The sequence below is a fragment of the Berghia stephanieae genome, chromosome 2 (genome assembly GCF_034508935.2).
Source record: "Berghia stephanieae isolate SIO BIC M18660-M18661 chromosome 2, UCSD_Bste_1.3, whole genome shotgun sequence".
Lineage (NCBI taxonomy): Eukaryota > Metazoa > Mollusca > Gastropoda > Nudibranchia > Aeolidiidae > Berghia > Berghia stephanieae.
Window position 1 is genome coordinate 88,018,312 of NC_088361.1, and position 22,500 is coordinate 88,040,811.

A 22,500-nucleotide genomic window follows, 5' to 3' on the forward strand; every position below is an offset into this window, starting at 1 on the left:
AAAGACATCATTGTTTTTTCTTTTTTTCTTTCTTTTCTACTTCTTTTTTTTTTTTTTTTTTCAAAAACTTCGATATTACTGTGTTCTAAAATTATTTATTTATTTGAGATCAGTATTTGTGTGCCATGTTTTTTTTTACTTTTGCTCTTTTAAATTATTGTTGTTATTCTTTAATTTATTATCATTGTATATACGTACATCGGTAATCACTAGGCAGCGTGCTAAACTACAATCTATTTAAACCTCATGGACGTATGCAGCAATATTTTCATTAATTTACCATCACCGTCAACGGAGGTGCATAAAACGGTGCGTTTTTGTACACCTCTATCGGAGGTGTATAAAAACGCCACCAATATATATATATATATATGTGTGTGTGTCTGAAGGCTGGTTTTCCAAAGCTCGTTAAGTCGATTCTTCTACTTTTTGAGATTTTCCATCCATGAATACATTGAAATGTAAATTTTATATTAAATATCAACCGGCACACACTTTCCTTAGATTTGTGTGAATTTGAATTATAAATATGATAAAATAATAGATTGAATGAGAAATGTTAGGGGACATAATCCTCAATATCTGAAAATGGGAAAAACGGAGTTAGGGAGTTTTGGAAATCTACTCTTATATATATATATATATATATATATATATATATATATATATATATATATATATATATATATATATATATTTCTACCTAACTACCAGATTGCTTGAAGGGATTGGCGGGGTTATATTCTGTCACTAAAAAAATACCCCGTCATGTACGCCCGCTTGCTCCTCTCTCATCCGCCATCACTTGGGGCAAAGGGAAGTGTGTGTGTGTGTGTGTGTGTGTGTGTGTGTGTGTGTGTGTTTGAGTAATTGTGTGTATCTTATCTTACTAACGGCTTAATATAGGAATTATCCTATAAATGCCTTATACAATAGTTTATAATTACAGAATCTCATATAGCTTGCACCAAGGAATTTACCCAATGGAAACCGTACGGTGCTCTTATTGTCTAACCAACCAGCGGCCTCGATGAGAAAAATATCCGCCATTGAGACATTGGCTGGGAATCGCGTTACTATAGTAAACAAGCGCTGATCGGCCGTTCATGAAATCTAAGAAAATAACTTCCTGATCGCTCGTTTAACTCAAAATTATTCAAAACGATGTCTCTAAAATGATATAAATGTGACTTCTTAAGGTTTTCTTCACGGTCAAAACCACACAACATTCTATTAATGATTACGTCCTAGGCAAAAAGGAATATTGACAGGTCGACCGAGAGTTGAACTCGTCAGACGACAAACATCAATGCGAAGTGTAGAGAGAGTCAAGCTCTTGTTTATCTTGTCCTGTTCTATATTATAGAGAAAAGGATAAATAGTATAGCCTCGTTGTGAGTGGTTGCGTGTCATAGTCATGTTTTTAAATTGTTTCTTTTGTTTATGTGTGTAGTGATGATGTGGTGGTGGTTGTAGTTGTAGTAGTAAAGGTAATGATATGGTGGTGGTGGTGGTTGTAGTAGTAGTGGTCGTGATGATGATGTGGTGGTGGTGGTTGTAGTAGTAGTGGTAATGATGCGGCTATGTGGTCTAGTAGTATGACACTCGCTTTCGGATCGGAAGGTCCTGGGTTCGAGCCTCGCGCTCGGCGCATAGTTGAGTCCTTGGAAAAGGCTCTTTACTCACATTTCTCCACCGTACTCAGGTGTAAAATGAGTACCTGGCCGTTAACAGAGTTGTCTTTGTCCGAAAAATTGTAATATCGCCTAACAGGCGTCATGTCCCGTCCTACATGTTAAATGTTGACCATGGACCCCATGTAAAGCGCTTTGAGCACATTTAGTAGATATTGCACTATATAAAGCTCAATTAAAAAAAATAAATTTCAATGATGATGATATGGTGGTGGTGGTTGCAGTAGTAGTGGTAGTGATGATAATGTGGTGGTGGTTGTAGTTGTAGTAGTAGTGATAGTGGTGATGATGTGGTGGTGGTTGTAGTAGTAGTGGTAGTGATGATGATGTGGTGGTGGTGGTTGTAGTAGTAGTTGTAATGGTGATGATATGGTGGTGGTGGTGGCTGCAGTAGTAGTGGTAGTGATGACGATGTGGTTGTGGTGGTTGTAGTAGTGATAATGGTAATGATATGGTGGTGGTGGTAGTTGTAGTAGTAGTAGTGGTCGTGATGACGATGTGGTTGTGGTGGTTGTAGTAGTAGTGGTAGTGATGATGATGTGCTGGTGGTGGTGCAGTAGTGGTAGTGATAATGATGTGGTGCTGGTGGTTGTGGTAGTAGTGGTAGTGATATTGTGGTGGTGGTTGTAGTAGTTGAGGTAGTGATGATGATGTGGTGGTGGTTGTAGTAGTAGTGGTGGTGGTGGTTGTAATAGTAGTGGTAATGATGATGATATGGTGGTGGTGGTTGCGGTAGTAGTGGTAGTGATGACGATGTGGTTGTGGTGATTGTAGTAGTAGTGGTAGTGATGATGATGTGCTGGTGGTGGTGTAGTAGTAGTGTTAGTGATGATATTGTGGTGGTGGTTGTAGTAGTAGTGACAGTGATGATGTGGTGGTTGGAATACACATTATAGGTTATTATAATACATGATTACACACATTCTCTAACTTCATTTTTTGACAGCTTCCTTGTGGCATAAATATACGCAGCAGTTCTGAACCATTTTATTTTGGATTTTGATATTGTTTGTTGTTTTTCTTGTGTCGTTATGTTGACATAGAGACCGAATGAATGGTAATGCTTACATTCCCAGCCCAAGATATAATGGCGCTGAATGCTTTCATTGGTGGACACTTTTTAGGCTTCGTACGTATTCTCATTCGTTTAATTCTATGGCTTGCACTCATCATTCACAGACAGTTAGTTTTACACAACTTTGGATGTAAGGGAAAATATATCAATTCGGTAATGTAAAATCGGAAAATGCTGTCAGAGAATACTGGTAATAGAAAACTGGTCATGATCGAATGTATCATATATGTACAATATTCATAGTACATTGAAATAGTAATAACAACTAACAATAATCAAGAAAGTAACAACGTTAATAATCATACATAAGTCTCAGAAAAATTATTTAATTAATTAATTTTATTAGTTATACTACTGTTATTGCAGCTTCTGCTGTTTTGTTGGGTTTTTTTTTGTCGTCGTCGTAGTCGTCGAATTATTATTATTATCATCATCATCATCATCATCATCATCATCATCATCATCATCATCATCATCATCATCATCATCATCATCATTATTATTAGTATAATTATTATTATTATTATTATTATTATTATTATTATTATTATTATTATTATTATTATTAGTAGTAGTAGTAGTAGTAGTAGTAGTAGTAGTAGTAGTAGTAGAAGTAGTAGTAGTAGTCGTGGTCGTAGTAGTAATAATGGTCGTAGAAGTAGTAGTAGTAGTAGTCGTGGTCGTAGTAGTAATAATGGTCGTAGTAGTAGTAGTAGTAGTAGTAGTAGTAGTAGTAGTAGTAGTAGTAGTAGTAGTAGTAGTAGTAGTAGTAGTAGTAGTAGTAGTAGTAGTGTAAGTAATGTTTTAATTGCGTTTAGTTTGGTCCCAAATTAAATGTTTTGAGTAGCAAATGAATGAAAACCTATGTAGCCACACCTGACTTCCGCTATTTGTTGCCCTAATTACGAATGGCAAAAGCTGCGAAAACCCATGTCGAGGGCTACACCGCTAGTCGCAAGCAATCTGCTAGTTAGGTAGAAATTATATGTGATATGGATATGATCGTCATAAGTGTAATTGTATTTGTTCAAATGTGTATGTGTATCAAATTTAAACTTTTGTCCACTCATACAAGAACGGGCTCTCATATTCATCGACAGTGACTATATCGGCGATTACGAAAACTTATTAACAATAGCTAGGGGAACTAGGGTAACAATGTACAAATTAGTGATGACAGCATCAAATTTGGTACAAAGTAACTCGAGACCACTATTAATCGATGTTGATATAGAACTGCATTCAGAAATTCCTCTAACAGTGTAAAATAGGGAGATGCAAATCCTCCTATATTATGTACTATATTAAAACAAAGTGCCCTAATCCATGAAATATTTGTTGACATGTCGGTGCTTTAAAAATAATATTTTTATACCGTGTAAGCGGTTGATTATTTTGGTTAAAATAATTATCATTGTTAAAAATGTGACTTTTATGTGATATAGGACCGTATTGACCGGTAGTAGTGCTTTATTATGAGGACTGGGGCAAGGGGTTGGGGGGGGGGGGGGAGGAGATGGTGCTGGTGTTAGTTTTATTGGTTTTGTGTTGGTCGTCATCGTGATGACAATGAAGATGATGATGTGATTGTGGCTAAAGTTATCCCCATTGAAACCAAACGAAAGCAAATTATGGCAACAGAGACATTCAAAATTCTTCACAAATTTTTTTTCACAAGCATAATTTAATCATCCCCAAAATGTCTAGAAAATCTAGTAACTTTTCAAGAAAGAAAATATGATTTTAGGCACACCAATTAATACTGTTCATGTCCCAAATGACAAAACAACCCATTCCTTTCATTATGCTGCTTCAGTTTCGTGGAATAATGACAACATGAGAACGGAGACAAATAGATTTGAGAGTCTCTTTTGACAAAAATGGCAGCTTCTCAGACTGGTTCAGATCTGTTTTCTGTTCCCTTAAATATTTTATATTCGTATTTAATGAAACTGTGATGCATGCCAATTTTTATGTATAATATATAGTAATTATTTTATGTGCAAAGTATCCTTTAAAAATTCTTATTTCGGCGAAAAGCCTTTAAGGGCTTACTGATTTTATATCAGATTTTATTAAGAAAATATACATCATTAATCTTTTTTTTTCAAATAAGTACTTTTATATTTTGTTGTCATTGTTAATAGCGGTTGTTTTGTATAAACGATGTATGCATAATATGTATTTATACCGATAATAATTAATGCATTCATTCATTCATTTATGTGTGTGTATATGTGTTTGTGTGTTTGTGTATGTGTGTTTGTGTGTGTGTGTGTGTGCGCGCGCGCGAAGCCATGCGTTTACATAAAAGGATCCAGGATAATAATGAAATAATATTTTAACAATTATGCTTTTTATTCATAATCATTGATGCGGTAATAAAGACAAAAAGTTTAGTGCCACACTCGGGAAAGACACAAATTGAAATATTTAGCCAGAAAACTCTTCCTTCAAATACCGATAGTGAGGTCCCAGGTTAGAGAGTTTTTTTTTTTTATTATGAAGGTCACTGAAATCAATCGATATTTGAAGGACGAGTTTTCTGGCCAAATTTTTAAATACGTGTCTTTCCAGGGTACGCAGTTAACTGGTAAAAAAAAGCAAACAAACAAAAAACTAAAACTAAAACTAAAAAAAAGAAAATAAAAAAAAAGTCAACAACAAAAAACCAAACACAAAAAAGGCAAAAAAAAAAAAAAAAAAAAAAAACAAGAAAAGAAAAAAAACAAGAAAAAAAAAAAAAAAAAAAAAAATACAAAAAAAACAAGGAATCACATCTGAATGTAGAATGTTTCGAAATTCCGTGTCAAATTTCAATTGTATACATTATGAACGGGAGGGTGTTTACCGACTTGACAAGACCTGCCATCGCTACGCATCATCTGCTATTAAAACCTTATTTCCAATTCAAAAGTTTCGCGTCTCTATAAATTTTTGTCTCGGGTTCTAGATAGGTACTAAGAAACGGGGACAAGTCAGGTCAATAGTCAGGGCAGTTTACAATGTCGAATGCTATAACGAAAGACCAAAATAGCCGCATTTCGTCAACTGGCAGGTTCTGATTCTATGGATGCTATGTGTTTAGCTAAAATAATCACAAAATATCCCAGCCGGATAAGAACGTAACCCACATAAAACTAAGTGGAACCATGAACGTTTATAATCTGATTGAGAGCATTAGTGAGAACTGATAATATAAATGGCTGGCTAAAAACAATAACAAAGAGCTGAGTGATGTCAATTTCGTTCAATCTATAGAGTAAACACGCTGTATGACCTAAAAGATGACAAGTGTTTTGTTAGACATATAAGTTATATAAGTAGTATTAATTACATAATTAAACAAAGCGGCATCATTACCCCCCCCCCCCTTTTTTTTTTTTTTTTGTTGTTGTTGTTAATTCTCAATCTTCGTCAACAAGGAAGTTGGAGAAATACACGTAAAACCTGTTTTCCATCTTTCTTCTAACATAATATGATACTGATAGACATACGGACAGTGTATTATAATAATAGATGACATAGAGTCCCGAGTCCCGAGGTATAATTTATCCTATGCTTTTATTCAGCTTTCCATAATGATGGTGATGACAAAAATAATAATAATAATAATAATAATAATAATAATAATAATAATAATAATAATAATAATAATAATAATAATAATAATAATAATAATAGTAATAATAATAATAATAATAATAATAATATTAACAATAGCAGTAGTAGTAGTAGTAGTAGTAGTAGTAGTAGTAGTAGTAGTAGTAGTAGTAGTAGTAGTAGTAGTAGTAGTAGTGGTAGTGGTAGTAGTAGTAGTAGTTGTAGTAGTAGTAGTAGTAGTAGTAGTAGTAGTAGTAGTAGTAGTAGTAGTAGTAGTAGTAGTAGTAGTAGTAGTAGTAGTAGTAGTAGTAGTAGTAGTAGTAGTAGTAGTAATAATAATAATAATGATAGTAATAATAACAACAACAACGAACATAATAATAATACTAATAATAATAATAATAATAATAATAATAATAATAATAATAATAATAATAATAATAATAATAATAATAATAATAATAATAATAATAATAATAATGATAATACTAACAATAGTAGTAGTAGTAGTAGTAGTAGTAGTAGTAGTAGTAGTAGTAGTAGTAGTAGTAGTAGTAGTAGTAGTAGTAGTAGTAGAGTAGTAGTAGTAGTAGTAGTAGTAGTAATAGTAGGCATCCTTCCGTCTCAAGAGACGATGGTTTGCGCCCTGTATGACTTTAGTCTCATCAGTCCTGTTGAGAGCAACGACGGGTGTGACTCAGCAGACCAATCCTTGCATGGCAGTCTCTACCGCAGTTGTTGCACACGTAGTTTGACTGTGTGTTTGGTATTTGGATCTGCTGCCTCTCTTTCCTCCTTGTTCTCCTCTCCTCAAACTTCATCTTTCTCCTCTCCTCACCCCTCTTCACTCCCTTCATCACCTCATATCTCCAGCCGCTGCGGTCGTCAGCAAGCGACTCCCAGGTGTTTGAGTCGATGCCTGTCAATTTCATGTCTCGTTTGCAGACATCATAGAAGCGCAGAGCTGGACGGCCAGTTGCTCGCCGTCCAGAAGTTAGTTCACCGTACATGATGTCTTTTGGTATGCGTCCATCGTCCATCCTGTGTACGTGACCAAGCCATCGCAAACGTCGCTGGCAGAGCATGAGATGCATACTGAGGGAGTTCGCTCTTTCTAACACTGCATTGTTAGTGAGTCTGTCCTGCCACCTGATGCCGAGAATTCGTCGTATACAGCGAATGTGGAAGTTTTCCAGACGGTTCTCCTGTCTGGCATATGTTGTCCAGGATTCACTGCCATACAGTAGGCTACTGAGTACACATGCCTGGTATACTCTGAGTTTGGTGTTCAAAGTGAGTTGGTTGTTGGTCCACACTCTCGTGCTCAGTTGTGCCATGACACCGGCAGCTTTGGCGATGCGCTTGTCTAATTCTGCATCAAGTAAGAGGTTGCTGGTGATGGTTGTGCCCAGGTATGTGAAGTGATCAGTGACTTCTAGGTCCTCGTTGTCAATGTAAATTGCTGGTATAGAGGGGACATCCTGACACATTACATTTGTTTTCTTGATGCTGATCGTCAGCCCGAATTCCCTGCATGCATGGGAAAACCTGTCCATCAGCCGCTGAAGGTCTTCCTCGGTATGCGCGCATAGAGCTGCATCATCTGCAAATAGCATTTCCCTTATGAGGACTGTGCGGACCTTGGTCTTTGCTCTCAGCCGTGCCAGATTGAACAGCTTCCCATCACTTCTGGTGTGTAAGTGGACTCCTTCTGCGGACTCTTTGAATGCAAACTTCAGCAGTAAGGAGAAAAATATACCAAACAAAGTCGGTGCGAGGACACAGCCTTGTTTCACGCCGCTGCGCATGGGGAAGGGTTCAGAGGCTCCACCGTCATAGCTGATGGTGCCCTTCATGTCGTCGTGAAAGGAGGCAATGATGCTAAGCTGCTGAGGAGGACAGCCAATCTTCTTTAGCAGCTGGAAAAGGCCCTTCCTGCTAACAAGGTCAAATGCCTTTGTCAGGTCAATAAATGCAATGTAGAGGGGCATCAGCTGTTCTCTGCATTTTTCCTGAAGTTGACGTACTGAGAAGATCATGTCCACTGTCGACCTCTTGGCTCTGAAGCCACACTGCGACTCTGGGTAGATACGTTCGGCGAGGACTTGCAGTCGAGCGAGGACAACGCGCGCAAAGACTACGGTCTCCCTTGTTTTTATAGAGGGTGATAATCTTGGCATCGCGCATATCCTGGGGTACCTTGCCTTCTCTCCAGCAAAGACACAGGAGTTTATGTAGTGGTTCCAAGAGGGCTGGCTTTCCACATTTGATGATTTCGGGTGGAATGCTGTCGTCACCGGGTGCTCTGCCACAGGCCAGAGCATCGATTGCTTTGCTGAGCTCCTCCATAATTGGTTCTGCGTCTAGTTCTTCCAGTACTGACAGTTCTTCAATTGCGTCTAACGCTTTTTGGGTGACCGAATTTTCTCTGGCGTAGAGTTCCAAGTAGTGCTCTACCCATCTTCCCATCTGCTTGTCCTTGTCTGTGATGGCTTCCCCTGTCTTTGATTTAATAGGCGCAGTTTTCTTTGTAGATTTGCCTGTCGCCTGTTTGATGCCCTCATACATGGCCCTTATGTTGCCACTGTCAGACGCTTGCTGGATGTTGTCCGACAACTGAAGCCAGTAGTCGTTGGAGCAACGTCGAGCTGTTTGCTGTGCTTTGCTGCGTGCAGCTCGCAACGCCTGCAGGTTCCTCTGACTTGGTTCATGTTTATATTTGACAAGTGCGCTGCGCTTGGCATCAATGACTGGCTCCATCTCAGTAATGCTGGCTTCAAACCAATCTTTGTTCTTGCGCTCCTTTTTGCCATATGTCAGAACTGCAGTGCTGTAAATGGCGTTTCTAAGAGAGTTCCAGCTGTCCTGTGCGTTTTGTTCTGCTTTTCTATGAGCTGTGTTGAGAATCTTCTCAAGTTGCTCGTTGAACTCTATATTCTTTTCTCGGTAAGCTGTCTTGCTGATGTTGATCCTGGGCTGGCCCTTTCTCTTTGAGTGATGAAGTTTCTTTGGTGTCAGTTTCACCCTTGTGACAACCAAGGAGTGATCGGTGTCGCAATCAGCGCTTTGATAGGACCTGGTGTTACAAACATTGTTAAGAGAATCGCGCTTTGTGATGATCATGTCCAGCTGATGCCAGTGTTTTGACCTTGGATGCCTCCATGACACCTTGTGACATGCCTTGTTCTGAAAGTAGGTGTTTATCACGCATAGTTTGCGATAGCAGCAGAGTTCAAGAAGCCTCTGACCATTCTCATTCATCTTTCCTATGCCGTGGTGCCCCAAAACGGTTGGCCATGAATCTTTGTCGGCACCAACTCGCGCGTTGAAGTCGCCAAGAAGGTAGATGTGCTCTACTTCTGGGATATTGTTGACAATGGTGTCTAATGACTCATAGAATTGGTCCTTTACTTCAACCGAAGCTTGCAGTGTTGGGGCGTAGACGCAAACAAGGTTCACCGAACCCTGCATGGATGACAGGCGCAGCTTTAAAATTCTCTCTGTGCCGTCTGTTGGCGGTTCAATCATAGGAAGTAATGTATGGCGTATTGCAAATCCAACACCGTGCTCCCTAACGTCTTCTGTGCCTTTTCCTTGCCAGAAGAATGTAAAGTGTTTCTCCTTCAGGGATCCCCTCTCTGGGAGTCGCGTTTCCTGCAAGGCTGCTATGTCGATGTTCAGTCTGTTAAGTTCACGATCAATTACTGCTGTTTTTCGAGCATCGTCCATGACCTGAAGGTCATCTGTCAGTCCTGAGCGCATAGTTCTTACATTCCAGCTGGCTAATCGAAGAGCTGGGGACTTCGTTTTCTTTTTCATTTGCTTGCCTGGTACACAGTTTAACGATCCACTTGTCAAGCTTGCAAGCTCTAAGCTCCAGGCACCCTCTGAAGCAGGCAGATCGTGGCGGGTCAACACCTTTCTGGCTGGGGGCTGCCCAGCTTGGGGCGGGTGGTAGCTGACCAGTAGGATTATGATGATCCCTCCCACCGTCGAAGACAACCCGTCGCGTCCAACTCTACGCCAATCGAGCAAGGACTTATCACTCGTAGACTGCTGTCTTCCGTGTTGTTACTCTTCACCGGTGAAGGTGAGACTGGAGTGTCCTCTCCAGGGCGCGGCCTGGGCAAAGTATGTGGAAATCCTGGGCTGCCCAGTAACCAGAACCTCCCTCTCTTCCTCCCTGGTGTGGTCCAAAGGATCGCACAGCGATACGTTTGGCATCAGTTTGGATGCAGGTTTCTGTTAGGTTTACTCCTTAGCCTTTCCTCCTCTCGAAGGTATCCACAAGGCAGTGGAGCCATACATCAATGGCTGGGGAAAGTATGAGTTATAGGGGTAGATTTAGAAGAGTAAGGACATACAGAAGACACCACACTACAGAATGAGTGTGAGGTGGGTGGGTGAGGAGCAGAGCGTGTACCACTCACCGGTGGGTTCTGACTCCTGCACCTTAAGAGGAAGGGGTCCCACCTACTCCCTAACCCGGTTATACCGCCGGGGACTCGGTCGCGCCCATAACAAACTCAGTAGAAACAGGGAACACCACGGGAAGGTGCTGTTATGGACACAATAATGCATGAGCTTGAGAGGCCATAAGCAATAATCTCTGTCAGACAGGATTAAGCGGCGATCAATGCACCTGGAAATGAGAGGTGTTGGGTTCGAAATGCACATCAATTTCGTTTCAGCAAGCGGGACGTCCGGCCCTGACCTAGTAGCTCCCTAATAATAATTAGTAATAATAATGATAATAATAATAATAACAACAACAACAACGAACATAATAATAATAATAATAATAATAATAATAATAATAATAATAATAATAATAATAATAATAATAATAACAATAGTAGTAGTAGTAGTAGTAGTAGTAGTAGTAGTAGTAGTAGTAGTAGTAGTAGTAGTAGTAGTAGTAATGATAATCATAATAATAACAACAATAATAATAACAACAAACACAATAATAATAAAAACAATAATAATAATAATAATAATAATAATAATAATAATAATAATAATAATAATAATAATAATAATAATAATAATGGTGATGATTATGATGATGATGATGATGATGATGGTGATTATGATGATAATGATAATAATAAGGAATTGATTAAGAAATAAGAATGTATTTCCTTGATCAGCCACCATCATACGCCACGATATGCAATACTTCCATGCCACACACCAGATCAATCCATAATCGATGTCATGCTAAATTAATGGAGGTGTAGAAATCGATTATGACGCAATGTCAGCTAGACCATTAGATTACTATTAAGTCGATCGATGTATTGCAACTGACGTCCGATTTCTATTCTTATCATATTTACTGTATGTACTCGCTGATTGTTAAAAAAAACGTAGTCCTTCAGCACCAACTAAGACCAACTAGCCATTAACTTGCCATTAGTCAAAGATTTCCGAGATATCTTGTGTACACTGACGACTCAACTTTCATTTTTTGAATTCGACAGCTGTAGAAAAACTGCTCCAAAGTTTGTTTAAAAAAAAAAAAAAGAAATAGAGCATTTATATATTATATAGGGCAATATCCACTAAATGTGCTTAAAGCGCTTTACAATGGGTCCCTAGTCAACAGCAACGCTTAACGTTTTGAAGGAAATAAAAAAATGATGCAAAATATTGTCCATTACAACAGTATTAAACTAGGCCCATGATTAAGTGCGGATGATAAACCTGTACATATATGTACACGTCGCTCGTTACACGATCATTAACTCAAAAGCCTTACCGAAAAGAGGGATAAACAAACAAACTAAAACAAACAAAAAAAAAAAAAACAACCAAAAAAAATAATAAATAAAAAAAAAACACCAAAAAAAACCACACACAAAAAAAAAAACACCACCCCCCCACCACAAAAAACAACAACCTAAAAAAAAAAACCCACGAAAAAACAACTTACAATAAAAACCCAACAAACAAACAAACCAAAATACATGGAGAATAATAAAACTGGAAAATTGTAAAGTGGATTAGAATAAAGACCAGCATTTAATTATTCAGTTAACTGCCGCCCTCTGGAAAGACAAGTTAAAAAAATGTTGGCCAGAAAACTCGTCCTTCAAATATCGATCGATTTAAATGACCATCATCATGGGAAAAACTCTCAAACCTGGGACTAAGGAAGACCTCGCGAAGTTCCAGGTTTGAGAGTTTTTACCAAGATGACGGTCGATATTTGAAGGATGAGTTTTCGGACCAAATTTTCAAATACGCATCTGTCAAGAGCACGACGGTTAACTGGTTAAGGTATGAAAAATAATTCCATGAAGAAATTAAACAGCTCGCTTCAAAGGTGATCGATAATGTAAATTATGCGTCATTTCTAAGATATTGTTTTTGTTTGTTTTTATTGGTTTTACGACGCTTGCAACACATTAAGGTCATATCAGCGTCAGTAAAAAGTAAGAAAATGGGTTAGTAAAAAGTTCTAGAATTACAATAAACGCACACAAGAATAGGGAAGACAAAGGGGAATTGGTTTCAATAGGAAATAGATGTAGATTCCCAGAGTACACTATCAAAGTACTTAGTTTGAGATCACCTAAAAGTCTCATCCATACACAAGCACATGTCCCCACTACGTGGAATATACTCGACTGTTTACAAATTACATTTAATACGGAAACAAACAAAATATAATACAGTACATAACAGAGAGATGATTTACAAGGGAAAAAAAAAAGATCTCCCAAAACTAACTATACATTTGACTGTTTCCCTCTCAACCAGGGTATCCGGCCTGAACCAGGACAAAACCAAGAAATCTCATTCCAAGACAAAGACAGAAAGCACGTTGGAAAACCGATACAAGGGGATAGAAGACATAGTAAGTGCCTCCCTGCCCACAATGGGAGGTCAGAAACCCCACCTAGATTTCTAAGATAATTGGAACGTCCACAAAGACAATAACAGTAACGACAAACAGAAGCAACGTCAACTAAACAAACGTTGACAACAATGGCAACAACCACAACCATAAGAAATGCAAGAACAACGCCGTGCACTTATTTTCAGGTCTGATAACCCAATTTATAATGGGCTCATGTTTGTAATGGAAATCTCACAAAATGACGCAAAATATTGTTCATTACAACAATGTTGAACTCGGCCCATAATTGCGTTCGGATGTCAGACCTGATTATATTTTCACGTCGATCAAGACCAACAACAGAAATACAAAAAAAAAAAAAAAAAAAAAGCCCGCCCCTCTGTAATTTATTAAGGATAAAAAGAGACAAATACTTGTATATTCCAGAAATAGTAATACGTAATTGAAAAGGAACCCTCCCCCCCTTCCCCCTTTTCCCCTTTTTCCATTCTCCTATTCCAGAAAACTCTAACGAATATAAAGAAAACATTTTTCAAAACAACCGCGTTTAAGTCCAACTTTCACTGTAATGAACTAATTTAAAACATCTCATTGGAAATATTAAAAGACAATGACAAATAAAATATGAATATAAAAGATTTGAAAAAAAAAAAGAACAAAATGGTTAACAAGAAACTGTTTTGGGCTCAACACCACTCTTCAGTCAAAAGCCGCACTGCGCTATGACACTCTCTTTCGGATCAGAAGGTCTTGGGTTCGAGCCTCGCTCGACGCATAGTTGAGTCCTTGGAAAAGACTCTTTACTCACATTCTCTCACCGTACTCAGATGTAAAATGTGTACCTGGCCGTCAACATTGTTGTCTCTGTCGGAAAAAAAAAATTGTAATATCGCCAAACAGGCGTCATGTCTCGTTCTACCTGTTACGTGTTGCTGTTGTTAAGGGACCCTTTGTAAAGCACTTTGAGCAAATTTAGTGGATTTGCGCTATATAAAAGCTAAAAAATCTCAATTTCTGCCGCACAATATGTTCAACTTCAAGTTCAAGTCGATAAGATGCGAAAGGTAGGCCTACACTGTGCCCATCACTGCAAATCTTATACACATCCATTTTATCTCTTACATCACACATGTCATTGGCTTTCATCTAACTCGTCGTTCTACATTCTACAATATAATATTGGCGTTTAGAAGAGTGAAGAAGGGTTTTGGGTCCTTGCTAAATTTTGGAAGCTATTAGATATATTCATATTTATTTTCGATTCATTTTACAATTGACAATATATGGCAGCTCCACGGGTTTACTTAGAAGACAATAAAGACTATCAAGAATAATGAATGCTTGAGTAACTTTTATAGTTGGCCATTAAATCAACTTAAAACAAATAAATAAATAAATTAATAAATAATAATAATAACAACAACAACAACAACAACAACAACAACAACAACAACAACAACAATAATAATAATAATAATAATAATAATAATAATAATAATAATAATAATAATAATAATAATAATAATAATAATAATAATAATAATAATAAAATAATAATATTAATAATAATACTAATGATGATGATGGTGATGGTGATGATGATGTTACTTTTACTATTACTACTACTACTACTACTACTACTACTACTACTACTACTACTACTACTACTACTACTACTACTACTACTACTAATACTACTTCTACTACTACTACAACTACAACAACTACTACTACTACTACTACTACTACTACTACTACTACTACTACTACTACTAATACTACTACTACTAATGATATTAATGATAATGATGATGATGATGATGATGATGATGATGATGATGATGATGATGATGATGATGATAACAATCTTAAGAAATGACACTTGTATAGCGCATGTTCTAAATTATATTTATGCTCAATGCGCTTAACCCCCCCCCCCCTCCTTTCCCACTCTCCCGAACTTGAGCACTAGTGTTCGCAATTTCAACTAAACGCGCTCAAAGCACTTTACAAATAAACGAATGTAGTAAGAAAACAATATTTTTTAAAAAGCAAATAAACAAACATAAATAAATAAATAAAAAATAAATAAATAAACAGTATCACAGGTATTGATAAGGAAAATAAAAATAAAATAAAATTGATCAAATAGCAAACTATAGATTATCGGGCTAAATATTAATGATGAAAGGGACCAATAATGTCAACAAAGCAAACTCTATTTCAACTAAATCAATACGTCTTTTAAAATATCTCACAGTGTGATAATGGAAATGATTTTCGATCACATAGCTCAAGGTGTGATGGTCTGTCAAAAGGTGTCGAATGCCGCGCTCACTTATTTTACAGATATGATATATATATATATATATATATATATATATATATATATATATATATATATATATATAACTAAACGTGCTCAAAGCGCTTTACAAGGGGTCCGTAGCCAACAGCAACACCTAACATATAGAACGAGACAAGACGCCGGTTAGGGATATAACAGGGATTTTTTTTGGACAGAGTCAACGCTGTTAATGGCCAGGTACTCATTTTACAACTGAGTACGAAGAGAGAATGTGAGTAAAGTGCTTTTTCCATCTATATATATATATATATATATATATATATATATATATATATATATTATATATATATAAAGAACAAAAAAAGTTACAATGTTATCTTTTTCTTACACTAAGGTATACTGAAGTACATGTAACCTTCTCCCATTCTCGGTTAATTTGAAAATTATTCTATAATCTACTCAAAAATAATTACTCTCTAGAAGGAATGAATTTGATGCCATTTAGACCTTTGTTATTTTTTTGTCAGACAGTCTTTTAGTGGTTAGTTCTCCCTAAATCACATCATACCAAAAACGTTAACGGCTACGAACAGTTTTGTGTGTTGGTATGTTTAAATGGCTGGTGGGTGTTGTGATTATTATGCCAAAACGCCATCAATATATTTAATTTAATTTAAAGAATTTCATCAAGTGGTACCTTTTGTCAGGACAAAATAATTGACGAGAAAAGTATCAATTTAGCACCAGCTGTGTCGCCGTTTATTGCATACAATTTTACTTTTATACTAAAAATCGTTGCCGAGTTTGGTTCGTAAGGTGACGAACACATTGTGATTTCTCTTTCTGTCTTTTTTGTTGGCTTAATGTGGGTTTGTGGATGTGTGTGTGTGTGTGTGTGTGTGTGTGTGTGTGTGTGTGTGTGTGTGTGTGTATGTGTGTATGTGTGATTGTGTGTATGTTTTTGTGTTAGAGATAAAACGAAGAAGAGAGAGAGACATACACACACACGCACACACACACACATACACACACACACTGAGCGAGAGAGAGAGAGAGAGAGAGAGAGAGAGAGAGAGAGAGAGAGAGAGAGAGCAGTAGAGGGGATGAGGTTGAGAGAAATAAAATACAATCACAGACGAAGAGAGACAGAAAGTTACACACACAAACAAATACACACACACACACACACGCACACACACTCACATACAAACATACATACATACATACCGACAGACTGGTTCTTCTTGCATTGCATTTTATTACAAATTGTCTATACCAGTTGGAGACGTGTTATGTCATTAAAAAATAAAAATAAATTAAAATTTAAAAACACATGCACTGAAATTTTACACACACACACACACACACACACACACACACAAACAGACACACATACACACACACACACACACACACACACACACAGACACACATAATAAAACGGTAACAGCAATAACGAATAGAATAGCAGGGGTTTACCAGTTCGTACTCTGTAAAGACACGTATTTATAAAAAAATTGGCCAGAAAACTCGTCGTCCTTCAAATATCGATTGATTTAAATGACACACATCTTGGCAAACACTCTTAAACCTGGCACTTCGCGACGTCCCAGGTTTGAGAGTTTTTTCCCAAGACGAGGGTCGTTTAAATCGATCGATATTTGTAGGACGAGTTTTCTGGCCAAACTTTTAAATACGCGTCTTTCCAGAGTACGGCAGAGTACTGGTTACAATAACGATCCAAGAGGTGGAAAAAGTTTATTATGCCCTGGCGATTCATTTCCTTACACTTTTCTTTTTACACGTTAAAACAATATAACAATTTACAAACACACATAAACACATATAATAAATATACGGACACAGCAACAAAAAAACGATAGCTTAAAAGAATTTGCCTCTTGGGACAATAACGGATCGTAATAATAATAATAATAATAATAATAATAATAATAATAATAATAATAATAATAATAATAATAATAATAATAATAATAATAATAATAATAATAATAATAATAATAATTGTAAAATTGGACTATATATATATATATATATATATATATATATATATATATATACATATATATATATATATATATATACATATATATACATATATATATATATATATATATATATATATATATATATATATATATATATATATATATATATATATATATATATCCCCCCTTGGTTGGTTTGAGAGTATTTCCGTTACAACAATGAGCTGAAAACAATTTGGGTTTTGAGACCTTCAAATGAGTACACGTTGATGACATGGACACCTTATCAATTTGGATGGGCTATCAGAATTGTAGAGAAGTACATTTTGACCCAAGGAGATAACAAAACAAAAACAGGTCAAGTCTGCAGATGACATTCATATAACTACGTTCATATTATTTTAACATAATAACCGAATGTAATTATGAGCTTAATTAATCAGTTAGCTGCAGTACTCTAGACAAACTTGTATTTAAAAGATTTGGCCAGAAAACTCGTCCTTCAAATATTGATCGATTTAAAAGACCCTCACCTTGGCAAAAACTTAAACCTGGAACTTCGCGAAGTTGTTGCCACAATGAGGGTCATTTAAATCGATTGATATAAGAAGGACGGATTTTCAGGCCAAATTTTTAACTACATTAAGTCTTTCGAGAGCACGCCGGTGAACTGGTTAAAAAGCGATATCGATGGTTGTGCGCCTATGTGGTCTTGTGGTATGCCATTCGCTTTCGGATTGGAAGGTCCTGGGTTCGAGCCTCGCTCGGCGCATCGTTGAGTCATTGGAAAAGACTCTTTACTCACATTCTCTCACCGTACTCGCGTGTAAAATGAGTACCTGGCCGTTAACAGCGTTGTCTTTGTCCGAAAAACATATAATATCGCCTAACAGGCGTCATGTCCCGTCCTACATGTTAAGTGTTGGCCAGGGACCCCTTGTAAAGCAATTTGAGCACGTTTAGTGGATATCGCGCCATATAAAAGTTCAATTTAATTTAAGATGATAACGCCAGACGGAAGCGCCTCTAGTAAAACTACGCCCCGGATATTCTTACAGTTTGCAACAATAAATTGATATTTTTTCCTTTGACTTTAAATGCCAATAAATAGCACCTGCCTTTTTGATGGCTTGTAAATTAATCGGGCTGGCAGAGCTATGAGTAAGAGGAAATATTTTGAGACAAGTTTAACACACTTGTAAAGGGCAAATCCCTCCTCTCCCCCAACCCTTCCTTTCCTTTTTTTTTTGTTTTAAACTGACAACAACGACGTAAAGAACCGCTCCGGACTCGAATGCAGTCTTTTTGTTTTGTATTTTCTGACTCCACTCAGTCCATCTTGTAGTCCACCCAATGGTAATTGGATCTGACAGAACAAGCAGCAAGTTCTAATGGTCTCACACTGTATAATGCTCGATCCATGCTGCGAAATCGTTACCGCATTCGTGTACAGTCGCAAACCCGCCCGATAGCCTGGTCGCAATACGTCGCCCAACCAGATCTCTGCGGAGTCGGGTTCTTACAAAGAACAGACGGTAAGTATTTATTTGCAAAACACTAGCGTTGGGTGGAAAACACTGACTTATTGCTGTCCGTTTAACGATTCATAAACCAGATTTATCCTTTCAACTGCCATACTCTGGAAAAACTCGTATTTGAAAATTTGGCCAAATTTTGAAAAACGAGTTTTTTCAGAGTACGGCAGTTAACTGGTTAATTACGGCTTGGTGGGAATTGTGACAATAACAGAGGAATTCTTTTGGTGTAAGCAGGACAAGAATGGAAGTTAAGGCAGGTAACTGTAGGAGTGCCAAACATGGGATTAACGAGATTGATGACATTCCGGTAGATGACATTCAGACAGATCTGGTGTACAATGAATATACATTTAATATATCTTTCCATAGACTTTGACTCGATGGATCCGATTTCCCCAAACTACTAAGACAATTTAAAAAAAAAGAATTAAAGGACTTCATTTTCTTAGCAACCTAAATCTTAAGAAAACAAAACAAAACAATAACGCTGTAATGTGCTAAAGCTGAAGGAAAATAAAAGTGGCCATTCTGAATAGGTCTCCCAGTCCAATCTTTTCACTAAAGCTGTCCAATCTTTTCACTAAAGCTATCTTTCTATTTTTTTTGGAACAATTATTACCGATATCGATAAACAGCATTGTCGATGAAACCTTCTTCCGGTAAAATTTATGTCGATATGTGACATCTTCATTTACTAATTTTATATAGCCTAGTGCAAAATACGGGATGGCATGTCGATAAAAGCGTGGTGTCGGTATAAGCGTTGTCGATATGTTGACTCTGCACTGTATGTATTCTCTTGACCGCGACATAGTTCACAGTTCATGCCGCTAGTAACTTGATATTATAAGAAAGGGTACTGATCCAAAACAACAGATGGACACAAAAATGTCATAAAGACACGAACATAGGGAGGGTGGACATAAAACTGGAGTTGAGTCTCCAAAGGCACAACTTTTACGATGGTTGTTCTTTTTACAGGACGTAGTCACTGACTCACCCATAAGTTATCATCTTTTATATCTTTGTCGAACATTTGATACTTGAAAATATTTATCTGACCTATCTATCGTTCACTGTTTCTTTATACACTACATTATGTATCAAAGTTTATAAATAATGTCACGCAGCGTTGCACAAACAAACACACACACACACACACACACACACACACACACATATATCAATAAATGTATAAAATATATGATTTAATCGTTAATCACCACTTGTTCTTTTTCTTCACTCTCTTCTTGGTCAGACTAAATAGTAATACTGTCGATGTTACCAATCCGGGATTTAAAAATATATAAATAGATAGGTAAATAAACGTTTATTAAATTTTAATCGCTTTTAATGGTTTTGATAGCCCGAAGTGCGTGTATCCAAGATAAATAAATAAATGAATGAATTAATAAATAAATGAATAAATATGACACATGTCTGTTAGTCTGAAGCGAATGTTTATCAGACCTGTCTAGTTGAACATTTGCGTTATATGAGTGCTCAAGATTTTTTCTTTTATAAATATACACGGAGAGATATCTAACAACATCTAGGACAAATTATGAAATATCGCATTAAAATGTAGCATTGATATAGAACTTATCCAAGGTTTTTATTACCATCTTTCAAGCGTGTTTCAAGATTTACTGTCTTTCTAGGCTCACCATACACTGAAAATATGGGAAGATACAATATAGATAGTATGCGCTTGGCTAAGAAGCTCATAACATTGCCATCCGGAAGTATAACGGACCAACACACAAAAGTGTGTGTATCCATGAACGTTTATAGTCGGGTTAATACAGTTCAGTGAGCATTACTCATAAACGCGGATGGCAAAAAACAATAACAAAGACCTGAGTGAAGTCATCTTCGAACTATCTATAGGCAACATTTTGAGCGATTAAAATTTAATCTAATTTGAGTCTTTTAAGCAGCGGGTAGAACAGGTCATCTTACTTAAACGCATACTATCAATAATAGTAAAAGAAAATGATGAAGTATTCATTTCTAACTATGGGACTGCGGTTCGGTTGCCAGGTTGTACGCAAAATAGTGTAAAAAATGTCAAATTTACTCAGTTACCACTATTTATAAATAAGATAGAACAAGTTGACACCACACAGGTCTTTGTTATTGTATTTAGACAGCCATTTTAAAGATTAGCTCTCATTAAAACCTATCAATTAGACTATAAACGTTTAAGGTTACACACAGTTTTGTGTATTGGTACGTTTTATTTGGCTGGCGGATGTTGTGAGTATTTTACCTAATGCATACCATCAACAAGTGCTTTGAAAAATGAGTAACATATCCTTTTTTAAGCCCACTGCCTTGGTTTAGTGTCTATATTAAAATTTTTATTGCTATTTTATCAATGAAAACCAGTAAAATATAAATTTGCTAAAAAAAATAGAGATAATATCTGTATTTGTATTCTCCAATGCCAGGTATCATTAAAGAAAGAAAGAAAGGGGAAAAAAGAGATAGAGAGAGATAGACAGAGAGAGAGAGAGAGAAAGAGAGAGAGAGAGAGAGAGAGAGAGAGAGAGAGAGAGAGAGAGAGAGAGAGAGAGAGAGAGAGAGAGAAGGGGGGGGGGGATAATTTTATTTCAGACTTTAGCATAAACGATGGTCAACTGGTCAACCTTTGTCCACGTATTGTTACTTTTATTGACAAGTTGACTTCATATCTGTTATCGATACCCGGTCGTTCGATATTGCTGATAGAAACATTATCCCTCAAATGTTGCATGAGTGGGGGCGAGGGGAGCCCGAAAACAAGACGCAAATAAAACTGACACGTTGTAAATGAAACATAATAATAAGTTACATTTTTAATAATGCTATTGATGCGTTTAAGTAAAATATTCACAGTTCTGTCCGCATATCAATCTTACCAACCATTAAACTATGGTCAACATTAATCGTATATTGATGCTATGGATGTGAATAAAATACTCGCAATTCCTGCCCGCCAGATGCAATGTACTAACACAGAAAAGAGTAACCTTAAAAGTTTATACACTGACTGAAATAGATAGAATGAAGTTGACGTCACTCATGTCTTTGTTATTGTTTTTAGCCAGCCATTTTTATTAGTAGTTCTCACTAAACTGTATTAATCAGACTATAAACTTTCAAGGTTACATATAGTTTTGTGTGGTGGTGCGTTTTTTTCCGGCTGGCGAACGTTTTGAGTTTTTTGGCTAAGCGTAAAGCATAAATAATTTAGTGAGAACTAATCACCCAACTGGCGGTATAAAATAATAACAAACAGCCGAGAAATGTCATATTCATGCACTCTCCAGTCTGATTGAGAGAATTTAGGAAGTCTTTGGAGTTTAATAACATACAAAGAGCTGAGTGACGTCATCCTCATTCATTCTTTACAGGAATCAA

General features: G+C 36.7%; 1 protein-coding gene across 1 annotated transcript in view; it reads right to left on the reverse strand.

Moving 5' to 3' along the window:
- LOC144965763 (lactosylceramide 1,3-N-acetyl-beta-D-glucosaminyltransferase-like) overlaps positions 1–22,500 on the reverse strand; it is a 52,540-nt gene that overhangs the window by 24,436 nt on the left and 5,604 nt on the right. The window lies entirely within an intron of this gene.